The sequence below is a fragment of the Ambystoma mexicanum genome, chromosome 4q (genome assembly GCF_040938575.1).
Source record: "Ambystoma mexicanum isolate Mex_15411 chromosome 4q, UKY_AmexF1_1, whole genome shotgun sequence".
NCBI classification, from domain to species: domain Eukaryota; kingdom Metazoa; phylum Chordata; class Amphibia; order Caudata; family Ambystomatidae; genus Ambystoma; species Ambystoma mexicanum.
The window spans coordinates 512,534,273-512,553,655 of NC_090928.1; the positions used below are offsets into that span (position 1 = coordinate 512,534,273).

At 49.3% G+C, this 19,383-nt stretch overlaps 1 protein-coding gene across 1 annotated transcript in view; it reads right to left on the minus strand.

The window, feature by feature from the left end:
* XRN2 (5'-3' exoribonuclease 2) overlaps positions 1 to 19,383 on the minus strand; it is a 376,513-nt gene that overhangs the window by 313,892 nt on the left and 43,238 nt on the right. The window lies entirely within an intron of this gene.

Below are 19,383 nucleotides of genomic sequence, written 5' to 3' on the forward strand. Positions count from 1 at the left end.
TACACTCCCAACCTGGAGGGTTACAGAGGGTTTCAGGATAAGTTGAAATATCTGGGCATTGTGATCACATGACACCACCACACCCGGTTACTCGAGAAACACAAAAAATATATGCACAAGTAACAAACTCAGACAAATTGCGCCTATGGGCTAGGCTCCTGATCTCACTATACAGTAGACTCTCTCCTAAAGAGGACCATAGTCCCCAAACTATTGTATTACAATGTCAATATCCCAGTTTGGCCAAGGCGTTTTTTCTTTGATAAGCTAAGGTCGTTGGCAATACGTTTCACATGGGGTGCTGATACACCGCAGATGAAGTGGGAGGCCATGACCAAACCTTATGATCAGGGTGAGCTCCAAGCATTTGAGTTATATTATGCAGTGGTGCAGGCGCTTTTCGCCAGGCACTGGTATTCTGCACACACCCGACCACTTCACAGGCCTTGAGGAATATAGCGCATCGCCATCAGACCTGCGCACAATAGTTCTAGCCAACTGACACCTGCTAGTTTGACCCAGTCCGTATGACGTCAATGCCTGGTACAGAATATCCAAGAGGCTGCCTGTGTCAGCCATATGCAGGCTCTATTCCCGCTTTGGTGAAGTCCTGGTCAGCGCCCAAAATATGGCAATTAATGGGTGGTATCCGAACAGCACATTGATGCTACATGACCTATTCCCGGGAGGCTCTTTTGTACCAGACATTTGTTTTTTCCTCCGGTTTTAAGGTCCCATTTTGAACTCTTGGACGGGGGGGGGGGGGGGGGGCAGGAGGAGTTGGGGTATTCCGGATGTTTGATATTCTGCTTTGCATCGATATCTGCTGAATTGTCATTTCAAAATGTTTAAAACTTAGTGAAAAAAAGTGCTGTGGGTCTCACTAGGTGAGGGGATGAAACATAAGACCTGTCTAGAGTGCTTTGTTATAGGTGTTGACGGATGCCCTTTGAACCCTTATATTTCATGTCTCGGAAAGTCTGTATTCACTCAAGCTATACCAAACTTCACTGCTAGAAGCATTCCTTTGAAAGATATTTGTAAAGCAACACAGGAAACGTGACAACACCCCTCCTGTTAAAGAGAATTCTCAATTCTGTAATTCCCTTCGAGACCCCCAGCTGTTTTGCTGGAATTTAGGACTTCTAATTTTCACCCTGGAGAGAGCAAGACCCTTTTTCCCCCCACTCTCCTGTTTTTATTTGAACCCTAAGTTTAATTTTGGTTTTGGATTCTGACAAACTCCATAGGCATCTTTTTACATTAAGACACAGCACCCTCTGTGCAGTATCAGAAATCCTTTGGATTTCTGCTTAAGGTTTAACTACCATCTCTTGGATAAACTACTGTTTCCAAGAATCGTAAGATATCAAAGTTGACTTTACGTACCTTTTTCTCTCTGTAGATCCAGTACACACTACAGTGCTGGAGATGTTACTTAGTAGCCCCTTCGTCTATCTTCTCGTGTAACATTTTTGGGTGTCCAGTCATTATCTCGAAAACAAAATGTCGAATTACAATAATGTCGAAAACAAAAATGTCGAATTGTTTTTTTTTAATTTACATTTTTTGGGGTTCCGGTGGTAAAAAAAAGGGGTAAAACATAAAAAAAATTTAAAAAGGGGGGTTGGGGAACCCCCCATTTCGAATGAAAATCAACAAAAAAAAGAAATTCGACATTTTTGTTTTCGACTTTATTTTTTCGACATTATGACTTTCGACATATTTGTATTCGAGATTATGACTATAAACCACATTTTTGTGTTGCCCATTCTACAATTAATGGCTGGTGGCAGTGGTTCACTTTTTCCTACCATTGTGAGTTTACTGCACTCTCTCTTGTTGGGAAATTCCTTCTTCAGATTCACTCTGCGTGCCAAGTCAGGTTTGGTCCCTTTGTTTTGTCTTTCGCAGGATTCAGTGGTGAAGCCTGCCCCTGGCTCCGTGTCAAGCAGGGCAGGAAGCGAGGGAGGTTCCCGAAACTGCTTAGTCTCCTTAGTTACAAGAACGCACCCAAAGGTGAGTGGCTGGCTGTCCTGGAGGACAGCCACCCCTGTATGAGTGGCAGCTGGGCAGACTCAAAGGCTTTTGTAAGGAAGGCAGAGTTGACCACTGAACGAAGGAACCAAAGAAGAAACTGGAAGAGAAGCTTGCTGCAAGCTCCTGGACTGTTTTGCCAGGTGAAGCCCTGCTGCAGTGCTGAAGCTCGAATTTCTAATCGACTAGAGAAGCCCAGAAAGGACTTCTTCCCTTGGTTTGGTGGGACAAATTAGCCCCAAGAAGAACTCGATTGGAACCCCTTTCTACTGGCTGTACTGCTTCTGTGGTAACAAAGTGCCGGGGATAGGAACACCAGAATTGAGTGCTCGCCTTTAAGCCGGACCCGAGCTCCAGGAAGATCCTCCAGACTCCCTCGAAGTAGAACTGACCAAACCTGAGCCACAACAGAGTGCTGGACCCCAGAAGCAAGGAAAGTCCACCACAAGGTGTCCAAGAACAACAGTGGTGCCATTTGCAAGTAGCGGAAACCACGAAGTGACGCTGATCTCAATTGTGCCCATTGCTGCTGCCAACCTTCAAACTGTTGTGCAGCAGTCCCCAGACGTCCTCCCTCTTGTCCCCACGACAGGCACAGGAACAGGATCAGCAGGACCACAACAGGAACAGAAGCAAGTTGTAACCTTTTGTTCAGACTCAAGGTACCGTGTAACTAGGGGTACTTGCCTCGTGTATAGCTAGTTTGCTCTCACTGGAAACTTGCATTTGCTGCCCTTTGCAGAGTTGCCTTTCACAAGCCTCCCAGCTTGTGGCCCAACAGCAATTTATTTTTACAACAAAACTAACATAGTACAAAAGTCTTGCAGAATCAAGAAGTGCCTCAGCTACCCTAGACTGCTCAATGGACACTGGCTGTCTTGGTTCCCTGAAGACTTACCCGCTGACTGTTTAATGTCAGCGGGTAAAGTCATGCATACATTACTTGTTTAGCTGGGAAAGGGTTAACCTATATTTCATTGGGGGGATTGCAACAGTGCTTACCCGTTTGAGAAACTTGTTAACCTTTGTTTCCTAACCTTTTCCTTTTTGCCATAGCTTCAGTAGAGGTGTGAAAAGTGTTAACTGTCCAGTGTCCTAGCAATTGAAGTAACCACAGGGTGTAGGAAGTATGTGTGTCATCCCAAAAGGGTATCTAGTTACATGCAAACCATACAGCGGCACTACATGGCAAAGCATGGTCTCCTGCGCTTTGATCCTACTTTGTCGTCACAGCCTTTTATACATCCGATTAGAGCATCACCACCATGCAGACAGAAGAATGTGTCCTGAACACGACTCTGGTGCCTGCTGTCCTTTACTTTAAAATATTATTTCAAACTGTGGAAGTCCCAACTGTCAAACCTGGTACTTCGGGTCATTAGTCCCACCAGTCTATATAGCCCAACAGTGGGTCCTCATATTACACATTGGACACCACAAGTTGAAGCCACTGGCAGAAAAACAGGCAGAGTGGGTGACTAGGGAGAAATGGAGCGGGAAGAGAGTAAAAGGAGCAGAGGAAAGCAAGCTATTTTGACAAGGCACATTATAAAATTAATTGGCTTGGGGAACAAAGCGGTTCCATTAGCAATTCTGAGAAGGCATCACTATCAGATCAGTTTAGTATAAGATAGTGGGGCTGCACGGCACTGGTACAGAATACATTAGGGAAGCAGGAACCAACAGGTGGTTGAGGATTAGCCCAGTACACCTGTTAGGGAGAATTCTCAAACATGTGCCAATTCCTTCTACCTTAGAAAACCCCAGCAACTTTGCTGGATTTTTAGGACTTGATTTTTTTACCTGGAGAGAGTGTTAGGCAAAGTTTGTATGTAGTACCCTCTGGGAACACTACAAACAACTGACTACAGGTATAGGAAACCCAACCTTTGGTATAAGCTTGTACTACAGTTTTGGTAGCATGTTGGGCAGCCAGGCTTATCTCAAGAGGGGTCAATGTGATCTGTAGGGGATAAGTCAGTGACAGGAAGTCAAATAAACTTACACTCAAGGTTTCTTGAACAAACTATTCATTTATCAGTCATAAGCCTTCAGAAGGGAGCAATACAATAACAGATACACTGCAATACTGTACACTCTTCGTTTCTAAATCAGTAAAGACTTTTGGGATGGCCCACAGACAACCTACACCCTCAGGTGACTTCAATAGCTAGGCTGCTGCGGACATTAATATCTTACTGTTTGCATTTACAATTATGTTATAAGTTGGTAAAAAGAAAAAGGTTTTTTAGAACAAGAGACCACAAATATTTCTAAGCAGGCAAATACTTTTGGATCCCCACAGCAGAGTCACAGTATAACAGGCTAGGCCAAAGTCAATGGGCAAAAGTCTTACATAGGATGAAGCACTTCTGATAAGTAGAAAAGTCTTTGTTTTAGCAGTCTTTGAAGAAAAGTATAATCAATTGCAGGGCCACAAGCCGTTAGACTAGCGAGTATGTTATGTTAAAATTACATACATACCGTCACCAACAGAATTGGTCCCCAGGCGCTCTGGTGAATCTGTAAACAGGAAGGAGGGCGGGTAGGGTTAGTTGAGAGGAGGGGAGTAGGAAAGTGGGAGAGGTGGTGTGCCGTTGGCAGCTTCAGCTCGGTATACACAGTGATGGACTTTGGTGCAAGTATCAGACAAGGCCTCCTGTGCTGTAGGTGCTGTCTATGTGTTGGTGTGGTAAAGTGCGTGCAGATTTCTGGGAGAGAAATGGTTGTGGGTTGAGTATGCAGAAAATTGAGGGTTTGGTTAGTGTGGTCTTTATCCTGGTTCAGGTACTTCTGGTTCTGTTACAGCTGTATGCCTGTGGAAGGGGGTTGTTGGTTCCTTATGGGCTGTCTCGCTTTGGTGGTGCTGCGCATGTGCAGGTGTGTCGTAGTGCGTCTTGTATGGGTGGTGAGTGTGTCTGAACCATTTCTTCGGGTGTGTAACTGGGTTGGTACCATCAATCCTCCCGATATCCAATTTGACACGGGTCAGTTGAAGTTTTGAATGGTTGCGGGTCAGAATGCTGTTGATCGTGCTTCCGTCTTGGTCAGCCCGTGTATTCAGTCTTAGTTTCCTCCTCTCATGACTTCATTTAGTTCTTTGGTTTTCGTGGGCTGACTTCCTTAGGGCTATTGTTTAGTTATAGTTGGTGTGCGATGGTGCATTGTGCTTCCCGCTGTATCTTGATGATCATTGTGTATAGTGGGTTCTTATTCTGTTTCTCACCCTCTGGACTGGGCTAATGGTACAGGGTTTCCTGTTCCCTAGTGGTCTGCTGGTATTAGGTCTGTTGTGAATGGCTATAGTTTAGGGTAGAGTTCCTATTGACGAGTTGACCAGTTTAGGTCTTCGTATTGCTATGTATTCCGTCTATGGTCCTAATAATGCGGTCTCTCAGTTAGTCGTTTGGTATGTCCTGGGATTTTTCCATAGGGTTTTTCTATACATTGCTTGGTGTGGTTCAGGGTCCGTCTCTTCGTTCATCGATGTTTTGGTTGTGCGTGTGCCCCTGTGGCTGGTCTTTCTAGTAATGACGTGAAGAGCCAAGGTTTGAGCAATTTCCTGAATAGTAAGTGGTTTCTCTTGTTACGTATGCCTTGGAAGGTCGTTCCAGCTTTTCGGCACTTGGTGAGAGAAGGAAGAGTTCTCTTTTGTATTAGGGTTTTGGTTCCAGGCTGATGTTGATGCTTGATCTGAGTGTTCTTGTTGGTTGATGTAGGCGCAGTTTGTTTCTCAGGAACTCATCGCCTTGGTTGTGTACTGCTCTATACGTGATTCACATTGCCTATCCTACCAATAAACGAATAAAATACAAATCAATGTAGGGTTTTCAGTGCTGGAGAGGTGCGTTCTCTTCAGGGTAGTTTCAGAAGCAGTCTACTACAGAAGACTAGTAGAAAGCAACTCTACAGCAAGAGGCAAGTTCAGACTTAGTTACAGTACCTTTGAATTGAAGAAAAAGTGCAGCAGATGACTTCTGTTCCTGTGCAGCTCTGCAGATCTCACTGTTCTTGGGCCTCAGTCGTGGGGACACGAGAGAGGACTACTGGGGACTTGTGTACTGCAATGGGACTGTCACTGATCAAAACCGGCAATCTTCAAATCAGTGGCTGTTCAGTGTTTCAGCTCCTCGCGTCTACCACAAACAGCAACACTGTGGTTCCTGGCTGTCAAGAAAGAGGGACTTTCCTTGCTTCTGGGGTCCCCGCACTCCGTTGAGGGGGGGCTCAGGCTCGGTCAGTCCTGCTTCCTGACAGTCAGGAGAATCTTCCTGAAGCTCTAGGCCAGCTCAAAAGCAACGCACTGGTGTTCCTCTCCCTGGCAATATGGTTTCCAGCAGCAACTGTGGAAATTCAACCAGCTCTGAGATGGATGTCCAGGTGGCTTACTTTGGAGTGGTTTGTTGCCACCAACTCAAGGGAGAAGTCGCCCTTGCAGGGGTCTGTCGATACGAATTTGGAGTTTCAGCACAGCAGCAGGGCTTCACCAGGCAAACCAATGGTCCAGGAGTTGCAGCAGGCATCCCCTTGAAGTTCTTCGGTTCCTTCGTACAGTGATAGACAGCCTTCCAAGCCAAAAGCCTCACCTTTCATTCAGTTCTCTCCCATTCATTCCAGCCTAGCTGTCACTCACCCAGCAGAGTGGCTGTCCTTGCCGGACCGTCAGCCGGCCAATCACTACAGAGTGAATTTGAGTCTCCTAGGAGTAAGCACAGGGAGTGTCGGCACACCTCCCTCACTTCCTGCCTGCCCCAGACACCCAGGAGCCAGAGGCGGGCTTCACTCATGAATCCCGCCAAAGGCAAAGCCAACAATGGGACCAAACCTGGTTTGGCACGCAGAGTAACTCAAGGACCTTTGTGGCCTCCCCTCAAATCCTGGCCTCACGGACAACGTCATCATTGGCCCCAGGGTGCTCTCCGATCATGCTCCAATTGCCCCGATACTCCAGGCTCATGACCCCAATCCCCTCCGACAGAACCCATATGACCCTGTCCTAAACCTGTCACCAAGACTCCATAGCCAGATCGATCAAGAATTTCTTCAGGAAGACCCCCAAACGAGAACACCTCCCCATCTATCACTTGGGACACTATGAAAGCGGTGGTGCAGTGAGAAGTGATCGCACAAGGAGCAGCCTTCCACAAACGCAGGCGGCAGATCTGCATGGACCTTGAGAATGAGGTCCACGAAGCTGTCCAAACGCAAAGGCTGGCCCAAAATCCCAACGGGCTCTACAAGCCACCCAAAACCAACAAGTCACATTATGCAGAGGACACTGCACATCTGCTGGCTACAACCAAGCAAGGTTGTTATGCCAAGAACAACAAGGTGAATAAACTATTAGTTGATAAACTCGCCAAAGCAAAGACACAGTACTTTATTTTGGGCCTACGCGATCCCTAAGGCAAGTTCAATTTGCAGAATAAACTACGACTTGCAGTCGCCCACCTCTCGGAAACTGTCGGCATCCTAGAGGAATCAAGAACAGCAGGAGTATCCGTGAGACGCTGCTCTTCCCCGCCTCAAGGACTCTGAGGGAGACCCTAGAGGCCCCAATATCAGGTAAGGTCGATGCCAACATCAGGAGCCTCAAGTCCAGAGCTCCAGGCCCAGACAGGTAAACAGTTTTACAAGATTTCCACCCCCAACTTGTAGCTCCCCCTTACAACCCTATTCAATTCCTTGGCTACTTCAGGAGCCATCCCCTCCATGCAGGAATCCATTACTGTAAACCAGGGAAGGACCCCAGAGATAACGGCTTATATAGGCCTATATCACTACTAAACATCAATGCCAACATTTATTCAAAAGTCTTGGCAACTCACTTGGCAGGCAAGCAAGCAGCCTTCCCGACAGACACGGATCAGACGGGTTTTAGAATGCATAGGTCGACTGGGGACAATAGCGACCTGATCCTAATAAATGTCACGAATCAGGACTCACAGAAGCTTGCTTTACTGGCCTTAGATGCAACCAAAGCGTTTGACAAAGTGGGCTCGGCGTTTCTACGGCTCACTTGAAACCTTCTACTGGTCCTAGCGAACTACCAGTCCCCAAAGACCCTTCTCGGAGTCAATGGCCTTTTATCTGACCAGATTCCCTTAACCTGTGGAACTAGACATGGACGATGCCCACTTGCAGAGGAAAATGTTCCGATTCATATGGAGGGTTAAGCAGTCGGGATTCCCCCAAAGATCCATGATGGGCAGCTCTAGATGAGGTTTAGGGGTCCCTGACCTTCACAAATGTCAGGTAGCAGCACAGCTGCACACATTCAGGCTTGGGTCATTGCTTCTGGGTGCCTGAAATGGGTGGAGATGGAGCAGTTTCGCCTACCCCTCCCCTTTGTTTCCTCCTATATACTCATACGTCCCATCCACATTCCTCCATACTGTATGGGAGTTACATTCCAAGGGACGGGAGACAGAACCTTTCACCAGAAACCCTTCCCCATTAAAATGTATAGGCACGGGCCAGGGCGCATGTGCTGCCCTGACTCCACCCTCCAGCACCACAACCAAGTCCCCTTTTCTACGGGAACGGGCCGAATTCACCAGCGCTCCTGGTTTGGCTTCGGCCATGTAATTCCACACATGGATACCCCTTTGTCTCATCATTCAGGTCCTCAGGCGTCACGCTCCTGCCCGGCACATGTCGACTTCCACAGGTGTCGATCCTGCAACTGGCTCTTCCCAACTTCAGGACTCTTCTACCTACAGTGCCTTGGCCCAGACCACGGTATGTTCGGCGTGTGACACGCTGTCCTCGAAGGCACTGAACAGACTAGCCAGGTGGAGTAGCTCTTCCAAAGTCATCTCCAGAGGATCTCAAGAACTTTGTGAAGCATCGAACCAGGCCCCAAGTTAGGGCCGATTTTCCAGCGCACCCCGCAAAGGAGACAGGGACTCCCACGCAGGAGGGACCGGCCAGGTCCTTCTACCTGGCATGTGCACTGAGGCTGCTACAGCTACCGGCCTTTGGGTCGAGGGATCCTCCCTGGCGCAGTATTGAGGGACCAGACGGTTCTTGTATCAGGTCTACGCCCTTTCACCAGCACAATGGCCGAGGGGCTACGCCCCAATACCAGCAATACGTCTGAGGGGGCCCCTAAATGCAGCTCTACCGACCCCCAGGTCGAGGGCATTACCTACCGGGACGAGGCCCGAGTAGCAGGGTATGCCCCAAGAGTCTTGGACAAGGCCGGGCCCAGCAGGCTGAGCTTCACATCGCAGGCAGCGTGACAAAATGGCTGCTGCAACAGAAAGTGGCACCAGTCCGACGCCATTCCACGAATTCAGCGAAGAACGTGTGTCAAGGTGGGACTGGCCTCAACCAGGTACGTGGCCTACTGTCTACCCGTCATTTGCGCAGGGCAACCTCCCTTTGCGTCCATATAGACGGGGTACGCAGCGGCTCCAGGAGCCCCGAGCCACTTCGTCAGTACCCCCTGCCACTTCTTTGGCCAGTGAGGAGGCACTCTTCAAGAAGTTTCTTGGCCTCATGAGTTCTCCTCAGATGGTCCCTGTACCCCAGCCTCCGGCACCATCTACTCCCCCACTAGATCCTCCAGACCCACAGGATATGGACAAGGAGGATCCGGACACACCATCCTCAGCCAGTGCCTTCCATGAACGTCTAGCTAGCCTGGCCGAGTACCTGGGAAGCCCCCCCCCATCTCCCCACAACCCGAGGTCGAACAGCCAGCAGACAGGGTTCTGGCTGAAGTCCTCACGAGACACCCCTCTGCCAACACAGGGATTCCACTGCAAACCGATGTAGTCTCCCTAGCCAAGAAGGGTTGGCTCAAGCCCCACTCAGTCCAGCTGGTCAACCGATGCCTGGACGCCAAGTATAGGCATATGGAGGCGGATACACTCTTGCTCTCGACCCATCCTTAGCCACACTCCTCAGTGATCGCTGCAGCGTCACTATACTCCAAGCCTGTCGTCCTCAGCCTCCTCCTCCGCGGCACTGCTAGGCAAGGAGAAGATCTTGGAGGCGTACGGCAAGAAGATCTACTCCAACACCTCCTTGCACCTGTGTGAGGCCAACGTAGATGCCATGCTGGCTGCCACCAACCAACAGTTAAGGCTCTCATTGGTTAGGAAGCCAGTGTACCTGTCTCCTATCAAAGAAATGGTGGCCTTCAAAACACTTGCCTTAACACACAAATGTCTTAAGGGACATGCACCCACGTATCTTGAACAAAGGATCTCCAAACAGCGACCAGGCCCTCCAGGGCCGCCTATGCCAACCGCATCTTGATCCCTCACACGCATAGTGCGCGTGGTGGGGGAGAAAAAAAAAAAAAACACGAGCTTCCCAACAATGGCAGCCTCTTTTGAACAACCTCCCAAACAAGATCAATCGAATCCCATGCTGCATTCCGTACAGCCTTAAAAACCAGGCTTTGTCTAGGGGGCTTACCCCCCCCCCCCCCCCCCCCACGTGCGATTCGAACATATGCTTCCTCATTGTGTCGCACCTCTGCAATGTAGAATACTGTTTCTCTGTAACTGTACCAACCAGTGCAAATGTTATATGCTTTTTCTTGGGCCGCTTATTGTAACCCTCAAGCAAGCCTTAAGTATCCTTGATAGCGCCGCTATGCCCGTGGGCTGCAGTGCACTCTACAAATCCGAAAAATAAAATGTGGGAAATTGCGGACTTCCTCCTGGAGATTTCCACCCAGTGCCAATCACGCTTTAAGGCGGGGCTAGCATAAGCCAAGCTTGTGGCGCATGACGCCATGGAATCCACAGTGGCTCATATCGATACCTCAGGCCGTGCCATCGGCATGGACATGAGGGGAACAGCCTGGCTCTGGGCAACGAAACTGAAACTCAACCAGGATGTCCAGAAGCACATTCTGGATCTACCGCTCGAGGGGGGACCTCTTCCACTCCTCTATGGACGAAGAGCTGGACAAGAAGAAAAGCTCACAAACAGCCAAGTCTTTATCTATTCTTACAAAAACCACGCCCAATCTCAGCAGCGCTCTGAAAAGGGTCATACATAGAGGGTTCCACAGCTTCCAGGAATGCAGATCCAGGCAGCCGGACCGCTCGCCGGCTCAGCACTGGCGCAAACAAAAAGGGGCAAGGGTCCACGGGTCTCTGGAGGGGGCATGCTTGCTCTCCATGCAAATTTCTGGCACCAGAATTTTGCAGCCCCTGGATCCTCTCCGTAGTATCCACAGGGTACCGCCTTCCTATCCCAGCTCCACTCCCACAGGTGTGGCCAGCAACTCTTTTGGCAGAGATCCAGTCGCTCGTAGAGAGCCAGGCAGTGGAGAAGTTCTACTCCAGGATTAGCCCCATTCAGAAGAACCAGGCAGGTCTGAGAGTTGTGATGGACCTTTCCACCCTCACTGCAAAAATTCCAGACGGTTATGCCAATTTGGCAGCCCCATCGTTCTTTCCTACAGTTCAGGATCATGAGCCACCACTTCCAATACAAAGTCCATTCATTTGGCCTCAACTCAGCACCCAGGGTCTTTACCAGACTCAAGAACGCTGTGGCGGCCCTCCTCAGAGTGCAGGGTCTCCATACCTAGACCACTGCACATCAGGGATACATCTCCGGAAGCGGTTTGCCACTCTTCCCCTGCCCTTCTGAACACTGCACGACCTGGGCTTCTCGTACAATCTGAAGTCACAGCTGCAACCTACGCAGACTGACATTCCTGGGACTCATTTGGGACACGTGCTTCCCGTCGGAAGACCATCTCATCCATCAAGAGGGGTGCCGCCCACTTCCTCAGCAGAGATGGGACCTCGGCATGGTGGTACCAACATCTCCTGGGTCTACTGGCGGCGGTCCTGTTGGCCGTGCCGCACACAAGACTAAAGATGAGGATTCAGCGCACTTTGCGGCCTCATGGAATCCTGAGCGGGGCTCACAATCCGAGATGATCAATGTTCCTCCAGCTCTCCACCCAGACCTAACTTGGTGTTCCATGGACTACAACCTATGGACGGGCAAGCCCTTCCAGCCGCCCTCTCCACAGGCTACCATCATCACAGACTCCTCGCTTGAGGGCTGGGGAGCCACCCTGTACGATCTCAGTCCAAGGCACCTGGACTAGACAGGAGCAGGAATACTACATCAATTGGTTGTAGCTGAATGCCATCTGGCTAGCGCTCAGTGCATTCCTACCACAAGGGAAAGGTTGTCCTCATCCAGACACACAACTCGACCAGAATGTACTATGTCAACAAGCAGGGAGGCACTAGATCCCCTCTGTGCAGGCTGGCGATCAGCATGTGGGAACGGGCCCTGGAAAACATTTACCTCTCGGCAGTCCACCTCACGGGGGATCCATCCTAGAGGCTAACCGGCTCAGCAGGCTGAGGCGGACAATTATGAGTGGCAGCTAAACAACCTCGTTATTCAGGAGAACAGGTGGGGTCATTCCCAAGTGGATCTCTTTGCCACCTGGCACAAGCACAGCAGAAGCACACTGGAAAAAGTGCCCTTCATTAACTAACAAGAATGAACTAACCTTAGCATCTTCCAACTACAAAGGCTATTATACATGCTAAAAAAAAAGACATACAACAAAAGAATCATACAAGCAGAATCAAACACAAAAGAACTAAGATCCTAAAAGAACTGGAATCTCCGATTGCCCCCGTTGACAAATGCATCACAGATGCCTCATGGTGCACTAACATTCAGAAGGCGTTATTCTATAAAACAGCCTTGCTACAATCTAAAATTAACATGAAAAATGTGCACTCGCTTCTGACCCAAAATATAAACAATACAATAAGACCTCCACCACTGAGTCTACCTGTAAAGCATTCAGCTTCTCACCCTTGCAATCTGGGAAGTGTAAAACATTAGGAAACTCAAACCCTCGAATTGCCAAGGCGACGCATGCCCTGCCCAGATTATCAAAGCAGCAGCACATGAACCCGCCCCATTTATCACTAACAGTAGCAATGCCTCCTTTAAAACTGGGGTAGTGCCTGATGAACGCCTGGGTCATTTCTCTAAACAAAGAATCGACCCTTGACCCAGCCAACCTAGGCCAATAACTACGGTGCCCTTTTTACTAAAAATATTGGATAGAGCAGTTTACCTGCAAATACAGGCTCATCAATCTATTGAGACTAGGGCAATCTGGCTTCCGACCAAGACACAGCACGGAAACTGCCTTGATAGAGCTCACCACCCAAATCCAAGCATTAAAAGATATGGTAATCTAGCACTCTTACTGCTCGACCCGTCAGCTGCTTTTGACTTGGTGAACCACCAAACACCATGTCAATCACCTGACATCTGCAGCACATTCTAGCCACATCGTGGATCAACTCTTTCTTGGCGAACAGAACCATGAAGGTCTTCTCTCCCACTGACGCCGCCGAACCCTCCCCGGTACTTTGTGGGGTTCCACAAGGCTCCTGCGTGTCCCCTACGCTCTATAATGTCTTTACAAAGCCCCTATTCAATATTCTTGACTGCGTTTCACGTATACTATCTATGCGGACAACACCCAGATACTCATTCCCATCTCTGGAGACTATGCAACTGACAGCAAAACCCTTAATGAAATCTATGCAGTAATACAAGCATGGATGTCACAACATGGTCTTTGTCTTGATGAAAAAGCTGAGCTGCTCATCCTTGGTACTCACACTAAACTAAAAAACTAAATAGGGCATTCAAATCATTTACTATAGATGGCAATCCCATCACTGTATCAAACACTAAAACCCTTGGCATTTACCTTAATGCCACCTTATCCTTCTCCAAACAAACTAATGCGGTAGCATCATCCGCTTATACTTGTAAACATATCACCGCCTGCAGCCCATTCATTTACACACCCAATTGCATTACTCTTGCTAGAACTTAAGTTCTGTCCAAATTAGATTATTGTAACGCCCTCTATTTAGGTACTAGCCACAAAAACATTAACAAGTTACAAGTAATACAAAATAATGCCATCAGGGCAGCCCTCAACATCCCTAAGAAGTCGCATATTTCTGAGACTAGACGCAATCTGCATTGGCTCCCGGTAGAGCATAGAATATCTCTCAAAACCCTTGCCCCAACACACAAAGCCAGGGCCAACCTTGCACCAGCCTACCTTACTAACCAACTCACCCCAAATACATCCTTAAGACCACTCAGAGCAGCTCAAGCTAACACTATGTCCATACCGAGATTCAAACTCCATAACTCAGGAGGAGCTAGTTTCCCTGTACAGGCCTCAAAGCTATGGCACACACTCCCCACCCCTCAGATCAGAACCCTCCTACTTATTTAAGTGTAACACTAAGCGCTGGCTTCAGGACTTGGATACAATGACAGCTTAACTTCCTGGATCCTAGACTTACTGCCTGCCCTACTGTATCTATTGTAAATACTATTTAACTTCATCCTTTGCTTACAGTATGCAATGTAACATGTATGTATTTGTAATACCAATGTGCCTCCCTATCTAACGTTCTGCAACCTGATTTAAACTGATGCGCCCGTATGCCCCAGGGCCTGGCTTCGCTTTATAAACACAAAATACAAAGAAGTGTTCACCAGTTCGCATCCTGGCTGGGTCAGGGCCCCAGCTCTCTGGGCGACGCATTTCACCTCCAGTGGACCAGCATGAAGGCCTACGCCTTTCCGCCTACTCCCTGGAGGTAATGCATAGTCTTTTATTTGCTGATGTAGTCATCTGTGCGCTGCTTTAATAGAACCGTTAAAAAAACGACCTCTCCACAAAGAAATCGCGAGAAAAAAAAACTGCCATTTGGACAAAAAAAAAAAATGGCACCCCTTGGGTGCTTCACTGCAGTTGCGTACGCAGCCCGGAGTTAAATGCACACCATGGTAGTTATAACAAAACCACCACCACCAGCCATTCACTGAGAAAATGTTAAAGGACATTTGTACCGCGCACCATCACCACCGGAGTGGTCCCCTGGCGTTTGAAAGAGGGGAGGTTGAGTTAGTGGGAGGAAGCAGGAAAAGTGCAAGAGAGCAGTGATGTGCTGTTCTGTGCTGTTCGCGGCCTCAGCCCGGTGGGTCTGTTGGCTGAGCCTGGGGTGTTTGCGGCCGGTAGTCGTGTACTGTTGTGCAAGACTTTTGTTGTTGCAGTGTAGTGAAGTGTGTGCGGTTTGCTGTGCTGTAGGTTTGGTGTTAGAGAGGTGTATGCAGAAAGGGAAATTGTTAGTCGGGTTGGTTAGTTTGCGTCTCTATCCTGAATTGAGGCGCTATGCTTGCATGGTCTCCTCTGATGTGGCTGTCCTGATCAGGTCCGACTTGCATATAAGGTTTGTTACTCCTCTGGCCCCCACCTCTAACATGCTCCCTCATAGCTCCCCTTATCCTCCCTTCATACTCCTGTGGCCAGTGCACCTGCCAATGTCAACCCCTCAGGTAGTGTGGTGATTGCCAATATCGACAATTCCACACCACTGCAGTACCTGGCGGTAACTAAGGGCGGGCAAAAGTGTTGGTGGGATTGTCTGGGGTAGTTGACTCAGTCTGTGCGTGCCGCCTGTGTTCCAGGGAAAAGGGTAATATAGGGTGATATAGAAATGTTATGATAAGCTAGACAAGGGGGATACAAGATAATACCTCCAGCACCCTATTGTAAGATAGGGGTATAAAGTTAAGTGTAAGTAAAGTCAGTTTCACTTCACTGCTCTGGGAAACAGTTTATCCCAGAGAAGGTATTTAAACCTTGGGAAATCTGAAAGACTTCCCTGTGTCACTGCACTGAAGGTGCAGAGTGACAATGAAAAAGATGATGCCTATGGAGTTTGTCAGGCTTCATAACCAAAAGAAACAAAGTTCAGAATAACCACGTTACTCAACGTAGTGACCACCTTACTCCTAGTCCATAGTCCCCTTTCCTCCATACTTATGGGACAACTCTCTGTCGTGTGGGACGGGACCGGAGCACTTTGTAAAAAGCATCCAAAAAAATGTTGCAAAAATGTGTCCTTCCTCTTTCTTGCGCAGGGCCCGGCACGCGGCCGTAACCCCGCCCACCTTGGCTCCACCCCACGCATCGCCCAGCAGTCCTTTTCTATCGCCAGGTCAGAGACCTATTAGCAATAACAGAGGAACCTTATCAGAGGGGACGGCGGGCAGGCGTATGGAGGAAAGGGGACTAGGAGTAAGGTGGCAGGTAACCTGGTTATACTCCTACGTCCCGTCCCTTTCCTCCATACTTATGGGAGATTCCCAAGCACTACTACAGGAACTACGGGTGGATGGAAATACCCCTTACTGAAAAAGGTTCTTCAGCACAGCCTGACCAAACTGAGCATCAGCTCTTGAGCTCATGTCGACAATGCTTACAAAAAGCAGATGGGATGGCCCAGGCAGCTGCCCTAGAGATGGACTCCCAGGGGACATTTCTGAAAAGCAACCGCGGCTGCCTTGCCCCGCACCAGATGTGCATGAATACTCTTAGGAGACTTCAGCCCTTGGATGGTGAAAGACTCCGTAATGCAGGCAGCGACTGGGAAATAGTCACCTTAGATGCCTGCCTACCCTGAGGGTTAAAGGTGACAAACAGTTGAGAAGAACTCCTAAGCTCGGATGCTCTGTCCAGCTAGAACTTAGAGCCCTCCTGACATCGAGACAATGCAGAACCCTTTCTGCCTTTGAGGTAGGGTTCGAAAAAAGACTGGCAGGGAGCTAGACTGATTCAGATGGAACTCAGATACCACCTTCGGCAGGAAAGCAGGATTTGTTTGTAGGACTTTATCCTTGTGAAAGACCTAAAAAGGGGTGCTCCACCGACAAGGCCTGGAGCTCACTCACCCGCCTTGCCGACATAACGGCAACTAAAAAGGACACTTTCCAGGATAGGTACTTAAGGTCCACCATGGCCATTGGTTCGAAAGGCTTATGGCACAACGCTGTCAGGACTACATTTAGATCCCACGACAGGTGCCGACTACCAATTGGAGGATAGAGGCGTTTCAAGCCTGCAAAATGCCCCTTAACCACTGGGTTACACAGAGTAAGAGCATTGGTCTGTAGAAAGTTAAGCAGTAAGTTCTGTATGACAGAACATGGACACCCGACTCTGCTAAGAAGCATACAAAGGACAGCACCGTGTCAATCGTAGCCCCCCTTGGGTCCAACTGCTTGCTTAAACACCAATGACAGAACCTGAGCCATTTGCTTCTGTACTGGGACCTAGTCGAGGGTTTCCTGGCTGCCTGGATAATACGCATGTTATCCGCAGACAAGTTAAGTTGTTCTAAAGACTTAAACTCAGGCACCAAGCTGAGCCACAGCTGCTGTTCCCCTGGTGAACAAGATCGGGGTCACTGGTGTTGAAGTTCCTAGAACCAAAACCTTTCTGGCCACCATGAGGCTATGAGTAGAAGGGAACAGTTCACCGAGTTCTTCAGCTTGCAAATTGCTCGGTGAACTAGAGGCGGGAAGGCGCAAGCCCTCATGTTGTGCAATGGAATCTTGAGAGCATCCCCCAGAGAGTAGGCTCCCAGCTCCCCTCTGGAGGCATAACGAGGAAGCTTGTTTACCGCCGTAGCCACTTCGGCATGCCCCAATGCAGGAAAATCCATGAGAGAACATCCGCCTTGAACTCCCACTTGTAGCTGACCATTGTCCGCCGGCTTAGGGCATCCGGTGTGGCATTCAGCTGTCCCGGGATGTGCACTGCAAGCAGCCAAACATGAAGTACAGCCCACTCCCAAATCTGGATGGACAGGTCCATGAGAGGGTGGGGGGAGACTTGGTTTCCCCCCTCTTTGTTGATTTAATACATCGACACCACATTGTCCGTGCGTATGCGGAGCACTTTGTTGGCAATGATCGGTCTGAACGCCATGAGCGCTAGAAGATCGCCAGAAGCTCTAGATGATTTATGTGGAGGAGCTTGTCCTGAGGCGACCAGAGATCCGAGACCTGACGAAGATCCACTGTCGCACCCCACCCCAGAAGAGTCCACCGTGATAGTCACCGTAGGGGCTGGGTCCTAAAACCCCGCACCCACCGACAGGTTGCTGAGAGAAGACCACCACTCCAGGTCCACTCTCATGGAAGCCGGAATCATCATCAACTTGAAGTCCAGATCCACAGCCTGACACCAAGAACTCCGAAGAGCCGTTTGAGTCTGCCTCATCTTGAGACGAGGAAGAGCCAACATGCACGAGGCCCAGAAGCCTCCGAGACCACCAGGCCGACATGCTCTCCAACTGCGCAAACATCTGACACGTGGCCAACAGATCCGCCATTCAGGTACACCCTGCAGTCGATCGTGTTCCAGCAAAAACCCAGGAAAATCCAGTCCTGTGAGACCATCATGGAAGATTTGCCAGTTCACCGACAGCCCAAAATGGAACAGGAGCTGAAGGCGAGACTGAAGATTGCACGCTGCTTTCAACGTGCAAGGGCTGCGTAACAGCCAGTCATCCAAATACGGATACACATGATACCCTGCAGGCGAAGATAGGCCGCAATCACCGACATCTTCGTGAAGACACGCGGCGCAGAGCCGAGGCCAAAAGGAAGCACTCGAAACTGGAAGTGCTCCTCTCCCAAAGAGAAAGATATCCCCTGTGTGGATTCCAAATCAGAATATGCATGTACGCATACGGTAGATCCACCACGCTGAGCCAATCGCCCATCTGCAAGGAAGACCGTATCTGGCTGGGCGTGATCTTGAATTTCTCTGGGGGTAAGGAAAGATTGAACTGGGAAAGGTCTAGGATGGTGCGCAGGCCAGCCTGGTTGGGTTTGGGCACCGTAAACAGCCGGGAGTAGAAGCCCTCCCCTCGCTTCCCGAGGGGAACGGGTTCTACAGCTATGAGGTCCAGAAGTTTCTTGCACTCATCAGACCTACCCTGTCTGCTGTCTTAAACCTAGCACTTGCAAATTGCTGGCTGCATTACCACTGTTTGTTTCCTTTATTCATTTATTGTTATTTAGGTTTCTCCTCTGCTTCGCACTTTCCACCTCTCCCCCTTCCATGCACTTCCGACCCCCCCCCTTTCCCATGCACTTGCGCGTTCTCAATGTCAATGGGCCTAGTAAGATCGCTGTTTTGTTCTCCCCTGTTCCCCTCCCTTGCCGCGCTCTGAAACACTTGTGTACGAGCGCGATAGAAATAAAATATCAATTAATGCCCCAGAAAGCATGCCCTCCTGCGGAGTGGGTGCGTCGGGGACCTGAACATCCAAGAAGTGCATGTCCAGTACCCGGTCATGAAAAGCTCTAATAGAGCAGGGCAGGTACTCTTTGTCCTGATCGCCCTGCGCGTCATCTGACGGGTCAGGATCCTGTTGAACTGTCGGGCACTACCTTGCCCACCGGGGAAAATGGCGGAAGAGTCAGGGAAGGAAGGCACCG